The sequence below is a fragment of the Salvelinus namaycush genome, chromosome 25 (assembly GCF_016432855.1).
Source record: "Salvelinus namaycush isolate Seneca chromosome 25, SaNama_1.0, whole genome shotgun sequence".
Classification (NCBI taxonomy): domain Eukaryota; kingdom Metazoa; phylum Chordata; class Actinopteri; order Salmoniformes; family Salmonidae; genus Salvelinus; species Salvelinus namaycush.
Genome location: NC_052331.1, coordinates 11348321 through 11366238, shown reverse-complemented (window position 1 = coordinate 11366238; position 17918 = coordinate 11348321).

Sequence of the window (17918 nt, the reverse complement as noted above, 5' to 3'; positions counted from 1 at the left end):
ACACGACGACATACAAGTGAAGTGGACTGCGGGTGTGAGGCAAGTTGGACGTACTGCCAAATTCTCTAAAACGACGTTGGAGGCAGCTTATGGTAACATTTAACATTTCATTCTCTGGTGGACATTCCTGCAGTCAGCATGCCAATTGCACGCTCCTTCAAATCTTGAGACATCTGTGGCATTGTGTTGTGTGACAAAACTACACATTTTAGAGTGGCCTTTTATTGTCCCCAGCACAATGTGCACCTGCGTAATAATCATGCTGTTTAATCAGCTTATTGATGTGCCACACATAAAACATGGTACCAACACTTTACATGTAACATTTAAAGTGTTGGTCCCATGTTTCATGAGCTGAAATAAAACATCCCAGAAATGTTCCATTCGCACAAAAAGTGTATTTCTCTCAAATTTTGTGCACAAATTTGTTTATATCCCTGTTATTGAGCATTTCTCCTTTGCCAAGATAATCCATCCACCTGACAGGTGTGGTATATCAAGAAGCCATTACCAAAAACTCACATACACTACCATTCAAATGTTTGGGGTCACTTAGAAATGTCCTTGTTTTTGAAAGAAAAGCAAAAAATGTTGTCCATTAAAATAACATCAAATTGATTAGAAATACAGTGTAGACATGGTTACTGTTGTAAATGACTATTGTAGCTGGAAACTGCTGATTTTTAGAGTGTCTAGTTTGAGAAACAGACACCTCACAAGTCCTCAACTGGCAGCTTCATTAAATAGTACCTGCAAAACACCAGTCTCAACGTCAACAGTGAAGAGGCGACTCCAGGATGCTGGCCTTCTAGGCAGAGTTTCTCTGTCCAGTGTCTGTGTTCTTTTGCCCATCTTAATCTTTTCTTTTTATTGGCCTGTCTGAAAATATGGCTTTTTCTTTGCAAGTCTACCTAGAAGGCCAATACTGATGCTCCAGATACTCAACTAGTCTAAAGAAGGCCCGTTTTATTGCTTCTTTAATCAGAACAACATTTTTCAGCTGTGCTAACACAATTGCAAAAGTGTTATCTAATGATCAATTAGCCTTTTAAAATTATAAACTTGGATTAGCTAACACACCGTGCCATTGAACACAGGAGTGATGGTTGCACGCCTATGTAGATTCCAAAATTAAATTCCATAAAAAATCATCCGTTTCCAGCTGCAATATTCATTTACAACATTAATAATGTCTACACTGTATTTCTGATCAATGTGATGGTGATTAAAGGACAAAAAATTGGCTTTTCTTTCAAAAACAAGGAAATTCCTAAGTGACCCCAAACTTTTGTACCGTAGTGTATTTTTAAGATATTTTCTCATTTCTCACCCTCATAAGGGAGGATAATGAAAGTTCACAGAAGTAACAAGTAATGATAGACCTACCAATCAGTTATAGTGTTTTAACTAATATAACGTTTGTTTATGAGTTATTAAGTGATTCAAACGTGTAATTCTGTTACCAAATCGATTGAATTGTCTACAATGAGAAACCATAGTAGTCATAAACCACAGTTGGGTCACCTGCTACTGTTCTCCCTTCCACTGGGATACAGTTATGTTGAGCTCATAAGTCATTTTTTTCTCTTTCTGTCATCTGGTGGTGAAAGCAAAACTGTGAAAACAGTATGGACAACCCCTCTCTCTCACTCTCCCTCTTTCTCTCTCTGCCGCTCTCTCACTCTCACTCTCACTCAATTCAATTATATTTAAGGGCTTTATTTGCATGGGAAACGTATGTTTACATTGCCAAAGCAAGTGAAATAGATAAACAAAAGTGAAATAAACAATAAAAAATGAACAGTAAACATTACACTTCCAGAAGACATTTAAAATGTCATGTTATGTATATATACAGTGTTGTAATGATGTGAAAATAGTTAAAGTACGAAAGGGAAAATAAAAAAACAAATATAGGTTGTGTTTACAATGGTGTATTTTCACTGGTTGCCCTTTTCTAGTGGCAACAGGTCACAAATCTTACTGCTGTGATTGCACAGCAGTAAGTATTTCCCCCAATCGACATGGGAGTTCATCAACATACGATTTGTTTTCGAATTCTTTGTGGGTCTATGTAATCTGAGGGAAATATGTGTCTCTAATATGGTCATACAATGGGCAGGAGGTTAGGAAGTGCAGCTCAGTTTCCACCTCATTTTGTGGGCAGTGTGCACATAGCTTGTCTTCTCTTGAGAGCCAGGTCTGCCTACGGCGGCCTTTCTCAATAGCAAGGCTATGCTCACTGAGTCTGTACATAGTCAAAGATTTCCTTAATTTTGGGTCAGTCACAGTGGTATACTCTGTTTAAGGCCAAATAACATTCTAGTTTGCTCTGTTTTTTGGTAAATTCTTTCCAATGTGTCAAGTAATTCTATTTTTGTTTTCCCATGATTTGGTTGGGTCTAATTGTATTGCTGTCCTGGGGCTCTGTGGGGTCTGTTTGTGTTTGTGAACAGAGCCCCAGAACCAGCTTGCTTAGGGGCTCTTCTTTAATTTATTTATCTGTAGGTGATGGCTTTGTTATGGAAGGTTTGGCAATTGCTTCCTTTTAGGTGGTTGTAGAATTGAATGGCTCTTTTCTGGATTTTTTAAATTAGTGGGTATAGGCCTAATTCTGTTCTGCATGCATTATTTGGTGTTTTACGCTGTACACTGAGAATATTTTTGCAGAATTCTGCATACAGAGTCTCAATTTGGTGTTTGTCCCATTTTCTGAATTCTTGGTTGGTGAGCGAACCCCTGATCTCACAACCATAAAGGGCAATGGGTTCTATAACTGATTCAAGTATTTTAGCCAGATCCTAATTGGTATGTCGAATTTTATGTTCCTTTTGATGGCATAGAAAACCTTTCTTGCCTTGTCTCTCAGATCGTTCAAAGCTTTGTGGAAGTTACCTGTGGCGGGGATGTTTAGCCCGAGGTATGTGTAGTTTTTTGTGTGCTCTAGCAGTGGTTCCCAAACTTTTTATAGTCCTGTACCCCTTCAAACATTCAACCTCCAGCTGCATACCCCCTCTAGCACCAGGGTCAGTACACTCTAAATGTTGTTTTTGCCATCATTGTAAGCCTGCCACACACACTATACGATACATTTATTAAACATAAGAATGAGGCTTGTGGGAAGTGACAAAGAGCTCTTATAGGACCAGGGCACAAATAATAACATAATATTAATCAATAATTTTGCTCTTTATTTAACCATCTTACATACAAAACCTTATTTGTTCATCGAAAGTTGTGAATAACTCACCACAGGTTAATGAGAAGGGTGTGCTTGAAAGGATGCACATAACTCTGCAATGTTGGGTTGTATTGGAGAGAGTCTCAGTCTTAAATCATTTTCCACACAGTCTGTGTCTGTATTTAGTTTTCATGCTAGTGAGGGCCGAGAATCCACTCTCACATAGGTACGTGATTGCAAAGGGCATCAGTGTCTTAACAGCGCGATTTGCCAAGGCAGGATACTCTGAGCGCAGCCCAATCGAGAAATCTGGCAGTGGCTTCTGATTAAATAACATTTTCACAGAACCGCTTGTTGCAATTTCGATGAGGCTCTCTTGTTCAGATATCGGTAAGTGGACTGAAGCAGGGCATGAAAGGGATAACAAAACCAGTTGTTTGTGTCATCCGTTTCGGGAAAGTACCTGTGTAATTGCGCACCCAACTCACTCAGATGCTTCGCTATATCACATTTGACATTGCTTGAGTTCATTTGCACCCAACAAAATCATACAATGATGGAACAACCTGTGTGTTGTCCTTGTTAGTGCAGACAGAGAAGAGCTCCAACTTCTTAATCATAGCCTCAATTATGTCCCGCACATTGAATATAGTTGCATAGAGTCCCTGTAATCCTAGATTCAGATCAGCAAGAGCCTCTCGGTGGATGCTGCAGTTTACCCAAGTGCCGTCGGGAGCAACTGCTTGTACGCGCGTTACCACTCCACTATATCTCCCTGTCATGGCTTTTGCGCCATCAGTACAGATTCCAACACATCTTCACCATCAAAGTCCATTTGATGTCACAAAGCTGTCCAGGACTTTTAAAATATCCTCGCCTGTTGTCCTGGTTTCCAGTGGTTTGCAGAAGAGAATGTCTTCCTTAATTGGCGCCACATAAATGTAACAGACATATACCAGGAGCTGTGTCAGGCCCGCCACGTCTGTTGACTCATTCAGCTGTAACGCATATAATTCACTGGCTTGTATGTGAAGCAGTAATTGTTTCAAAACATCTCCTGCCATGTCACTGATGCATCGTGAAACCGTGTTGTTTGATGAAGTCTTTTTGGCCTTTTCCTCCAGCATTGTCCCAGCCATATCTGAGGCAGCAGGAAGAATTAAGTCCTCCACAATAGTATGGGGCTTGCCTGTCCTAGCCACTCGGTAGCTCACCATATAAGATGCTTCTAGCCCCTTCTTATTAATGGTATCTGTTGCTTTTATAAATGTCTTACTACTCGAAAGTCGTCTTAATTCTCGCTCAAAAAACTCCTGTGGCTTATTTTTCAAATTGGCATGTTTTGTTTCTAAATGTCTGCGCAAGAGTGAAGGTTTCATCGAGTTGTGAGATAGTACTTTTGCACATATAACACACTGTGGCTGAGGAAAGGCACTAATCTCAATATAAGAGAACCCCAAATCAAATCAATGTAGTTCTCATCATATTTGCGCCTCTTCGATGATCCAACATCCCTGTCTGTTGTTCGGTGTTTTCCCGGGTAAGGTGCAGTAGCTCTTCGGCTGCATCCGATTCACAACTGTCAGTGTCCATGCTAGCTGGGCTAACAACAAATGTAGAATTACTGATGCTAGCATTGGATGTGCTGGTGTAGTCCTGCTGGTAGTAGAGCTGGTATGTGTCTCTGCTTACTTTTTTGAACCATTTATGAATTTTCGAGCAAATGAATGAGCATCAGCTACGTTTGGCTAGAGAGTAACCTCACACTCAACGTCAACAAAACAAAGCAGATGATTGTGGACTTCAGGAAACAGCAGAGGGAGCACCCCCCTATCCACATCGACGGGACAGTAGTGGAGAAGGTGGAAAGTTTTAAGTTCCTTGGTGTACACATCACGGACAAACTGAATTGGTCCACCCACACAGACAGCGTTGTGAAGAAGGCGCAGCAGCGCCAACCTCAGGAGGCTGAAGAAATTCGGCTTGTCACCAAAAGCACTCACAAACTTCTACAGATGCACAATCGAGAGCATCCTGTCGGGCTGTATCACCGCCTGGTACGGCAACTGCTCCACCCACAACCGTAAGGCTCTCCAGAGGGTAGTGAGGTCTGCACAACGCATCACCGGGGGCAAACTACCTGCCCTCCAGGACACCTACACCACCCGATGTCACAGGAAGGCCATAAAGATCATCAAGGACAACAACCACCCGAGCCACTGCCTGTTCACCCTGCTATCATCCAGAAGGCAAGGTCAGTACAGGTGCATCAACGCAGGGACCGAGAGACTGAAAAACAGCTTCTATCTCAAGGCCATCAGACTGTTAAACAGCCACCACTAACATTTAGTGGCCGCTGCCAACATACTGACTCAACTCCAGCCACTTTAATAATGGGAATTGATGGAAATTATGTAAAAATGTATCACTAGCCACTTTAAACAATGCCACTTAATATAATGTTTACATACCCTACATTACTCATCTCATATGTATAGACTGTACACTATACCATCTACTGCATCTTGCCTATGCCGTTCTGTACCATCACTCATTCATATATCTTTATGTACATATTCTTTATCCCTTTACACTTGTGTGTATAAGGTAGTAGTTGTGGAATTGTTAGGTTAGATTACTTGTTGGTTATTACTGCATTGTCGGAACTAGAAGCACAAGCATTTCGCTACACTCGCATTAACATCTGCTAACCATGTGTATGTGACAAATACAATTTGATTTGATTTGATGTGAGTAACGGTTAATGTGATTGGATGTTAATTATTTGACTAGGCTACCTGTATTTGATATTGTGTTGTTATTTCGCTGAACACTCGATGGTTTACTTTTATTTTTGGCAGTGTAACGAGGCTACTCAGGCGAGTAGCCTCCCAACCAAGACCAGACATCCATGGATGTTGAAAAGCAGCTGGCCGGACCAAATCTGAACCAATTAAAGTAATCTATGTTTCACATGTTTGGACAGCACAGTACAATAGAGTAGAGTTGTAGAGTTCAGTACAGTACAGTACACTAGAGTACAGTATAATTTACTGTAATGTACTGAACATATCTACTTTACTCTACGGTACTGAACTCTACTTTGCTGTGATGTCCAAACTTGTGGAACATAGACGTCTATGATCCTTTCAGATTTGGTCTGGCCCGGAACAATTAACTTTGGTCTTGTTTGGGGGCGGAGCTCATTATAAAAATAGCCAGTGTATAGAATAATACCCAAATTTGCAAAAGAAGGATATTGTATATTTATACCTTTGTGTAGATATTCAGGATACATCACCATGAAAATAATCATATTAATATCCATAATTACACATTTCTATGACCCATGATGTAATTCCGTTACCATAATTCCATTACCGGATGTAAATCCACTTCACCTATTTTAGTTCAATAATGAAAATATTGAGTTTTAAATATTGAGTTGATTATAAGCAATAAGCAAAATTCCAATAATAATCCAAACAAAACATTGTCTACAGAGAAAAGTTCTTGCCTTAGAAATAGCCTTCAACACTGTGTCCTCAGACGTCAATAGTCTAGTCCACAAAATGACACTTTTAATAATCAATAACCCTTACAAGTGTTTGAGAAAGTTTTCACTTAAAAATTAGGCTTTCTTAAAGTGTGAACTGTTTCCTAGTCACAAACATTTCTGACCACACACGCACACAGGTCTATACACATCTCAAGAAACCATGGAACCTCTTGTGTGTGTGTGTGCGTGCACGCGTGCGTGTTGGGAAAACAGCAGGACTAAGAGAGAGAGCGAATGCGGGAGAGAGAGAAAGAGAGAGAGTCACAGCAGGAAAGAGAGATGGAGAGAGCATCCAGAGAGCATCCACAGTTCTTCTAGCCTGGATTCACATTCAGCAAGCTTTTTGCTGGGTTACGTAACTGGTTGCGTCTGACTCAAGCTCGGAAATGTCTAATTAGATTTCTCTTTTCCACTCGGAGCAAGGTCATTCCTTTAGTCATTTCCTAACAACCTTCAACTCAAATCATGGCAGGAGGGCTGAAGCAGCGTGTGTGAGGAGGAGGTCAGTAATAATTTGTATAGGTTGTAAGCCACATGTTTTCTATGACCTGCTCGCTTTGAACACAAATCTCCTGTACACCAGAAGACTGTTAGACCTTTGAGCTAAAGCTTAGGTTTTCGGGTCTTAGGCAAGTTATTTTTTTTTATCACACGATTAACCACCTTCATACATTTCGTCATCCTAGGCTAGCTACTTCGGAATAAACTATAAGCCTACAGTGCCTTCAGAAAGTATTCATACCACTTGACTTATTCCACATTTTGTTGTGTTACAGTCTGAATTTAAAATAGATTAAATATTATTTATTTTTACCCATCTACACATAATACCCCGAATGACAAAATGAATGTTGTTGTTGAAATTTTACATAAGTATTCACATCCCTGAGTCAATACATGTTCGAATCACCTTTGGCAGCGATTACAGCGTTGAGTCGTTCTGGGTAAGCCTCTAAGAGCTTTGCACACCTGGATTGTACAATATTTGCACATTATTCTTTAAAAAAGAATTCAAGCTCTATCAAGTTGTTGATCATTGCTAGAAAGCCATTTTCAACTCTTGCCGATTTAAATCAAAACTGTAACTAGGCCACTCAGGAACATTCAATATCATCTTGGTAAGCAACTCCAGTGTATATTTGGCCTTGTGTTTGAGATTATTGTCTTGCTGAAAGCTGAATTTGTCTCCCAGTGTCTGGTGGAAAGAAAACGGAATCAGGTTTTCCTTTAGGATTTTGCCTGTGCTTAGCTCTAATCTGTTTCTTTTCGTCCTAAAACAAACCTCCCTAAATCTTGCCGATGACAAGCATACCCATAACATGATGCAGCCACCACCATGCTTGAAAATATGAAGAGTGGTACTCAGTGACGTGTTGTGTTGAATTTGCCCCAAACATAACGTGTTGTATTCAGGAGATAAAGTGAATTTCTTTGCCACATTTTTTGCAGTTTTACTTTAGTGCCTTATGCACAGGATGCATGTTTTGTCATATTTGTATTCTGTAAAGGCTTCCTTCTTTTCTCTCTGTCATTTAGGTTACTATTGTGGAGTAACTACAATGTTGTTGATCCATCCTCAGTTTTCTCCTATCACAGCCATTAAACTAACTTTTTTAAAGTCACCATTGGCCTCATGGTGAAATCCCCTGAGTGGTTTCCTTCCTCTCTGGCAACTGAGTTAGGAAGGAAGCCTGTATCTTTGTAGTGACTGAGTGTATTGATACACCATCCAAAGTGTAATTAATAAGTTCACCATGCTCAAACGGATATTCAATGTCTGCTTTAAAAACAAAACAATCTACCGATAGCTGCCCTTCTTTGCGAAGCATTGGAGAACCTCCCTGGTCTTTGTGGTTGAATCTGTGTTTGAAATTCACTGCTCGACATATGGAACTTACAGATAATTGTATGTGTGGGGTACAGAGATGAGGTAGGCAATCAAAAAACATGTTCAACACTATTATTGCACACGGAGTGAGTCCAGGCAACGTATGTGACTTGTTAAGCACATCTCCTGAAGTTATTTAAGCTTGCCATAAAGGGGTTGAATACTTATTGACTCAAAACATTTCAGCTTTTCATTTTTAATGAATTTGCAAAAATCTCTAAAAACATAACTCCACTTTGAAATGATTGGGTATTGTGAGAAGGCCAATGACCCCGAAAAAGAATCATAATTGAATCAATTTTAAATTCAGGCTGTAACACATAAAAGTCAAGGGGAGGGGTGTGAATACTTGCTGAAGGTACCTCTATTCTTTGTTTTGCCTCGATGCACCACCATCACCAATACAAATATACAAACTGCTTCACCATCGACAGTAACAGACACATATTGTCATAAATTATGTATGAGAATTAGATATATTTCTTTCCTGATGACGTGGGCACCTGTCTTATACAAAACATAGTCGGTACTATATGATAATTACACTCTCCAACGTGCATTTCAATTTCAAAGTGAATACATTCCCTCCTCCACAGAGTCACTTGATCAAACATGTTGGATGTGGCCACGGATCAGTGACCACGCTGCCATGCTGATGCCATGCTGTAGTCAGACTCCTGGGGGAGAACTGGGCTTCCCTCCCCATCACTTCATCACAGCCATTGATTGAATGTGAACTTGGACCATCTGGTCACCGTTAATTGCACACGTGCTGTACAGTATGCAGCTAGCCAATCGGGTGGGTTGGGCAGTGAGAACTAAGAAGATAGATAAGAGACAAGTGGGGGAGCAAGAGCAAAACAAATGCCGTTTTCTGACTGTCTTTCTTCAGTTCATGATCTTGGGTTGGATGGGCGATGGTCTGTCCTTAGCCACTCAAACGGTTAATGGGTTTTCAGTGATTTGCCCTCAAATCACAGCCTGGAATCCAAGATGAACAGGGATATTATTCCATTTGGATTCCAGGCTAAACATATCCAACACACACCAAAAAAAGCTACTTCTAATTCAAACTGAGAAGTAGAAGTTTTAGCAGGCACGTACAGTACCTCTAGATTTTTGCTTCTTGTTCAATTTCAACTGAAAGCGCCTTATTTCCTGAAACCTACATCTTTATTCACAGGGTTCAGTTTGGAGGATGCAGCGATGGAGGAGGATTTGAGAGTTTGTGAATAATAATAAGTGGCTAAAGGGGAGATTTAGCCAAACCACATTAATCTCGCTGGGCTGGCTAGGCTGTGTGTGTGACATCGCTTTCCCTCTCTCGCTCTCTGTCTCTTTCCTCTCTCGCTCTTCAATCTCTATCCTCTCTCACTCGTAATTTCTGTCCTCTTTAGCGCCCTGTCTATTTTCCCCTCTCTGTCTCTTGCCTCCTCTTTTCCCCTCTGTCTGTCTCTTGCCTCCTCTTTTCCCCTCTGTCTGTCTCTTGCCTCCTCTTTTCTCCTCTGTCTGTCTCTTGCCTCCTCTTTTCCCCTCTGTCTGTCACTTGCCTCCTCTTTTCCCCTCAGTCTGTTTCTTTCCTCCTCTTTTCCCCCCTCTCTGTCTCTTGCCTCCTCTGTTTCCACCCGGAGAAGCTCCTCCTGGAAACAGCAGGCCTGCCCCCTCTGACTTTAATATGACATGGTTGACATGAAAGGAGCACAGGGCAACAGAGAGTACAGCGAGAAACAGAAAGAGAGAGAGAGAAACGGAGAACATTTGCCCAGTCATCTCGCAGCCTTGATAGGTGTCATGTCATGTTGGTGAGAGCATGATGTAGCCGCTCTGACATCCATAGTGGCTCAGGCGAACTGAAACCACAACAAAAATGTGTTACTACTCCAGTGCATTCTCCTCTCTCTTGGTGCGTGACTGAAAGCACACCAACACAACAGTAACACATTAGGCCATTATTATGGCCATTTGCCACAGTAGAGAAAAGATGCAAGGTCGGGTCCTCCAGAGAAACAATTAGCCGTGGAACTTCAGAGGAGAACAATCGTTGATTAGCATCTGTTTACGGCACACAGGCAGACAGGATTGGAGGAGAGGAGAGCAGGGAGCTGTAGGGCTTGTCACACTAGCTGCAGCCTATGGATTTGCTTCCATAATGAAGCAATGCAGAATTGTTTAACGCCCCCCCCTTCTAATCGACACGCACACACCTCCTTTTTTTCCTTCACTGCAATAACCTCATTTGGACCATTGGACTAATTGCAGACTCAGTTTGCATACCATATTCCCAACCTGCCATATGCTCTCTACCCCCAACAGTAAGTCAAGTGTCACAACGTGGACTGTCAGATGTAGCTGCTGGGCCAAAACTAAGATCACCCCCCCCCCTATTTTAACACTCGTATCTGTTAAACTGTTCACCTCATCTGCCTCCTGCAGAGAGCTCTAACACTAACAGTCTAGTTATGATTTGTGGTATATGAAGGACTAGTAGTAACTAGGCTGTACACAGTATACTGCATTATCAATACTATCACTACCACTAGTGATAACAGAAAACACAATTGTCCTCCTCCCCCTGCAGAAACCTATAACCCCAAACGTCTATTGTCTATCTGAAGGTGTAACAGTATTATCATCGCCACTACCATCATTACTATCCGATGGAACACTGATAACCACAACAGCACCAGACAATAATGTAAGCTGAAGAATACGAGTCACAGTGCTGTACGTCTCTTTTGTATAGGAGGATATACAGCATGAATAGCTAGAATCTTTTTGAGCGCCATACATGAAGCGAGCCATTGAACCCTCTTTGATTCGACATAGCTGCTGTAGCACCATTTCTTGTTACAGTGTAGTGTACGTTATGAAAATGATACGAATAAAGAAAGGGGCTTTTCATGAACTGTATGTGGAGTCTAAAGTAGAGTACAGTAATTAGGGCCATAGGCCCCTGGGCAAAGTCACCCAGATCACCCAGATTTTAGAGAGGGCATGGGGAGAGAGTCCTGTATTTGGTGTTCCATATCAAAGAGCGTTTCAAGCATTTTGTTTGAGGGAGAGGCACGAGACACATTTTTCAATCCTCTATATTCAATATTCTCTTTTGATTGGAAACGTCTGGGGTCTCCCTGCCCAGAACAAAGACTGTGGTTCTCCACTGCTCCGCACGGTATTTGATTCGTTCCAACTCCTTGAGGCAATCTTCCAGCTCGTTTTAGTAAGAGCAATGGGTATAGTAACCGTGGTGATTCTCACAGAAAAATGGTTCAGACAGCAATTCCCAAACACTCAACCCCAGGTACACACTCTCCATGCTCCCTTTAATGCGTAGCGTAGAACTAGAAGAGAATTTGACATAGAACAGAAGCCTTACGAGAGACATGGGGCTCGTGTCCCGAAGCTACCTCTCTCTGGGCGCCTTGCCTGACTCCGAGGCCTGTGTGTTAAGCATGGCAGAACTGTCTCTCGCCGGAGCAAAATGCTCCACATCAGATCAGACACATCTAATTGTCCCCCTTGGGTAAGGCTATTCATTATATCAGCTAGTGTTGTGGCCTCCTCCACCACGTCCAGTCAAGGAGGGTTAGAGATACAGACAAGATGCCAGACAGACCAGGCATGCACACACACAAACACACACACACAGTTGGTGGTGCCTCAGTAAACCACCACTGAACACTAACCCTCCAACCACCAACACACGGCCCCTTATGAGAAAAGACTGGAAAATCTAGGAGGCATTCTTCACATCCTTCTTTCTTCTGATGAGAGAGTTCTCCCATTTAGCCTGGCATGAACTCTAAGTAGCTGGCTAACTGCAAGCAATGATGTTCTTATGCTAAATGGGAAAACACTTGTATACTGTAAAAAGTGCTTCCCCAATTTAAATGACCAAAGAGCACCACATAATCTGCAATAAAAAACCTTTCAAAGAAAGAGAGTCAGTGGTAAAGGAAGTCATTTGGAAGTGAATTGGTTGTGTATATTTGGACTGCTTATGATTAGCTTACATTGGCTTTGTGTGAGTGTGTGTGTGTATGTGTGTGTCTGTGTGTACGTGCTCCAGCTCTCGGGGCTCAATCCCTTTGTAAGAGCACAATAAACACATCAGCCTGCCTTGCCCTTAGAGAAATAACTCCCTTCCAAAACGTGTGTCTTTATTCCAGCTCTACAATAGACCCCGACGGGATTAACTATTGTGTGTTGCTGTCTAGGGATGGAACAGCACAGGAAGCACAACTCTGCATAAACAGAAACAACACCTGGTGTCAGGTGGCAGAAATGCCACCTTGACTTGGCAAGATGCCCACCGAGGAGCAGTGATACACCACAGCAGGAGGACTCCAGACGATTACAGAGACCCTCTGGAGATAACGGAGACAAACAGCCGGAGGAAGAGAAATAGAAATGTTACCGTAGAACAACAAGCGGATGAGTGAGAGGATGTTGTTTGTAATGTGTCCAAATGATGCCCAGCCGCCAGTAGACTGCTGTCCTGTCGCGCTGAGGCAGGGGGCGTTAGAAAAGGGCACAGTGAGGATACCGCATCCAGCGGTCCCACACCGGCACAATAAATGTGACACATTACAACCAACTGACAAACGAGTGTAACATCAGCCAGTGACAGTGTCATAACACCATGTTGACGATCGGAGCCTGCGAGAAGAGGACCCTGTGAACCAGGCTATGCCGGTCACGTCTATCCAGGGGACGGCGTCCAGTCGTCCCATGCCAGACAGCATCTCTGAGGCAGTCTGTCACACACATACACATTGGGGGTTTAGGGGCCTCTGTCTGAGCAAGGGACGGGAGAGTGGAAGATAGGGGAGGCCACAGGATAGAGACACACTGAGTCACTCTCCTCCAGCCTCCAAACACAGAGAGAGTGAGATAAAGAGAGAGGGGGGGGGGGGATTATGGGACAGAGAGTCACTCATCCCCATGCTACGTCCTCATACCATCACATCATGCCCACTTCCTTGTACTGACCGTACTGTAAACATCACCCCTCCCCTTCCGCTGCAGACGCCACCCACTGCAATAAGCACTAGCCAGCTACACACGCACACGCACACTTATAGCACTAGTAGAGAGGAGTAGCTCCTATATATCAGACTAGTAGAAGCAGCTTAACTATAATGGAGAGAGCAGACAGAAGCTTTAGCATAACACTCATCCACAGTTACAGATGTAGGATCTTAATTTGAGCCAGTTTGCTACAGCACGAAAATAATCCTGCGGCAATAGGAATTATTATATGGATTATGATTAATGGACATTTTTTGTAGGGGTTGATACATTTTTCGTTAGGGCAAATCAAGTCTGACATTTAAAATGGAAATGACAAACTTTAGAAGCTTTTAAAAACCTAGGATACATTACATGTTTGCATTTCCTGGTCTGCAGGAAAATTCTTATTAACAAAAAAATGTGTGATAAATTAAGATCCTACATATGTATAGGATATGGGATATAATGCTGCTCAGATGAAGAGCAGTCTTTCAATAAATCTCAAATGTGGTTAAAATCATTTGCAAATCTAGTATTTTTAGATTGTGTGTCACACCACGAACTGTATGCTCTCTGAATCCCCTTGGAGTAGGTTTTACAGGATGCTTTACAGGATGTTTTACAGGTTGTTTTACAGTTTGTAAACACCCTTGGTGTAGGCCACAGTTTTACAGGTTGTAGACACCCTCGGTGTAGGTTTTACAGGTTGTTTTACAGGTTGTAGACACCCTTGGTGTAGGCCACAGTTTTACAGGTTGTAGACACCCTTGGTGTAGGCCACAGTTTTACAGGTTGTAGACACCCTTGGTGTAGGCCACAGTTTTACAGGTTGTAGACACCCTCGGTGTTGGACACATTTTACAGGGTCTTGATTTAGTACGAAAAAAATTGATGAGCGATTAACCGAAATGTATGTCTTTCTTCTGTTTTTTTTAAACAATTCATTGACAGAAGTCGGTTCAATAATTTGAATTCCATGTTGTTCTATTTATTTTCCAGTGAGCTCAATGCCACACATTGCACAGTTCTCTAGAGATAAATCAGGTCCAGTCTGAACTGTGTGATGTAGTAGGCAGTTGTAGTTTCCAACAGGCCAATATTCTACCTAGTTTAGTGCAGAAAACGTGGTAATTAACTACAATGACCATAATCTATTGTGCGCCTGCTTGTCCGTCTGTGTTTCTTTTATGCCTGCTACGTTCGTTTAGTGTGGGGAAGACACACAGAGAGAGAGAGAGAGAGAGAGAGAGAGAGAGAGAGAGAGAGAGAGAGAGAGAGAGAGAGAGAGAGAGAGAGAGAGAAGAGAGAGAGAGGAGAGAGAGAGAGGAGAGAGAGAAGAGAGAGAGAGAGAGAGAAGAGAGAGAGAGAGAAGAGATAGAAGAATGCTCGATCGAGAGGTATAGAGAGCAGAACAGTTGCTTTGTGAGGTATGTCATGATCTAAGTGATTGATAGTTGGTATTCAGCAGTCATAAAAGTATGCCTTTGTTTACTTCAGCATAGGCAGCACCTCTATGGAGATGAGATGATGACTTGGAATGAAATAATAAAGTCATCAAATAGAACAAATGTAATATACACAACTGAAATATTTTATTAAAGTAAAGTCAATACATTATGGTTAATAATTGATAAGCAGTACTGGGCAGTCACTACAATCATGGGACTTTTATATTTAAAAGTGTTGTTACAGCATTCAACCCACATAATGCATAGTGCATTTAAAATTTCAAACCGTGATTATCTTTTAATAGTCAAGCCGAAACCGAACCAACCTCAAAGAGCACGAATGGCTCAGCAATAACAAAAAATGAAAACAATTGAAAGCCATTTGTTCAGTATTAGATTTTGTTTGGCCATGTGTGCAGCAGCCTGCATGTGAGGACAACTGTCGGTGCCAGAAATGTCAAAAGCCGTGTGCTGCAGCAGAGTAAAAAATTATAAAACACTTTGAAATCTAACGTGCCTGGAGTATATAGTAGTGACTGTCTGATGCTGCTACGCAGGCTTATCCAACACAGATAAAAAGGCTTTCACAAGCAATTACTAAATTAGTAGAGAAATGTATTTCAACCCAGTGAACTAACACAGAAACACACTGAACTACTAATCTAGGAGCAGAAGGGCTAAAATACCCCTGGAATTGAAAGTTGAATGGCTTAATTGATGTCAGGGCTCTCAAGTGTATACGAATGAGGAAGCGCAGCTCTGGAGGAATTACTGTTCAAATGGAGGATGTCAGTCAGAAAAGCAAACCTAAAGATTGCCTCGTAGTGTGTGGTTGCTTCATGCACACCTGGGTTCTAATCACTGGCAGGCTTATCATTAGGCAGAAGAGGCAATGGCCTCAGGCCTCACCTCATCAAGGGGCCTCATGAGCTGGGCATAAAAATATATATATTTAAAAAATCTTTCAATAATTTCCCGCTTGAGCCCCCCCCCCCCCCCCCCCCCCCCATGCTTTGCTAGAAGCATAAAAAAATGAATAAAGAAATCTCCATCAAAATCTGTCTGCTTAAACTAGAGATATGTTATCTCTATTTTGCATGGCCTGTGTCTCAATCGACCGCATCCTCCGATGTCGGCTTTCCACATCTGTGGCGGAGGGTGGCAGAGCTACAGTGGTGTTTGTCAGACCAGGAGACATCTCAAAAATCTGTCTTCTCTTGCAAACGTCTGTAGCGTCCGAATGGTTTGGCCTACAAATGAATATGACCCATCTATGGAAAGATGAGACTCTTGCGAACACGATGGTGGTATCCCTTTTGCGACGTGTCTGAAGGTAACCCAGTACCGGGCCGAAAAATGTATGGAAGTGAATAGGGCTTTTCAATGCCAAAGATATACTGGTAATTTGTTTTCGATGTTTTATTTGGAGATTTCTTATATTTCTCAGATATAGGGCAAACACTTCAAAACATACTTCTTATTTATTAACATTTTTACTATTTGTTTTTCCATGTATGAATCTGTTATTCAATGCGTTGGGCTAATAGCAGTAAGGCCAAATTCAATGTTTCATCAAATATATATTTTTTCTACAGGGGCACTAAAATTCAAAATCAAATATCTAAATGTTCCTTCGTGTGACCATATTAAAACAATTCCATATGTTAGCTTAGTAGTAGTCTCACGTTGCCATATCTCCAAATCACGTAGCCTCCCTTGGAGGTCTGGAGAATTCTGTATTGCAAAACGGTTTGAATGGTCCGGCTGAGATTTCGATTGGATGTTACATTTCAAGAACCCTCTCCCTACATGCCCGTTGGTGCTACGTGTTATGTTCGTCACTGTTTTCAGACCGGAAAGGACCCATTTTGCAGAGTTGTTCCGAATGCTACTTTGCAACATTAATCAGCAAATTTCCCAGCCATCCTCACCATAGACTGTAAAAACAATCGTCATTTACTGTTGCACCTATGACACTAATCTAGTGACCACTATTGGAGTTCTGCCCAAGCAAGGCATTTGATTGGTTTGACATGTAGTGAGGCGTCAGTGATTTACACCGGGTCTCCACTTCTATTTAGCAATTTTTCTGCCATGAACTTCCACAGGCTGACCCGTATTAGAGAAGCCTGGTTCTTGACGAGGCTAGCTTAGTAGCCCTTAGACTCTAGGCGGACACATTACACATTTCTTTAGTAAAAAGACAGGTGCTGCTGACAATATTGCCATCGTCGTTGAGGCAGAAGCGATGTACGTGTAGCACATGTATCTGATGCTGTCTGGCAATAAAGAGTATGGCATGTCATACAAGTTTTGGGCCAGACAGCATCAGGTGCATGAGCTACATGTAGTAAGACAGAGGGTTGCTGTTTCGCTCGCTCTGATGCTTTCTCCGGTGAGATCGTTTCAGCCACTTGCGAATTGAAGGAAAATTGGCGGGTGCACATTGCACTGTTCGGATGCTGGAATAATTTTGGATGAACATGCAGAGAGGTAGCCTACTTTTTGAAGTGATTTGTTTGACAAGCTGATGAAAATGTCATGATTGGTTGTATTCATGGCACATTAAAATGTAATACATTTGTACTATAAAACCCACATAGGAGGGGCGGGGAGGGCCTCAGACAGGCCTCCGCCTGGGGCCTCCAAATAACTAAGTCCGTCCCTGGTTCTAATATACTTTGAGAGTTGCTCTAGCCTGCCTGGTGTGCCATATGGGTGGAGCTAGCCGTTTTGGGACTGCTCTATTGGTACATTAAGCCAGGCAAGCGCAGTCAACCATAGAGAAATGATTTTGAATAGTATTTGAAACCAAGTGTGCCTACATGT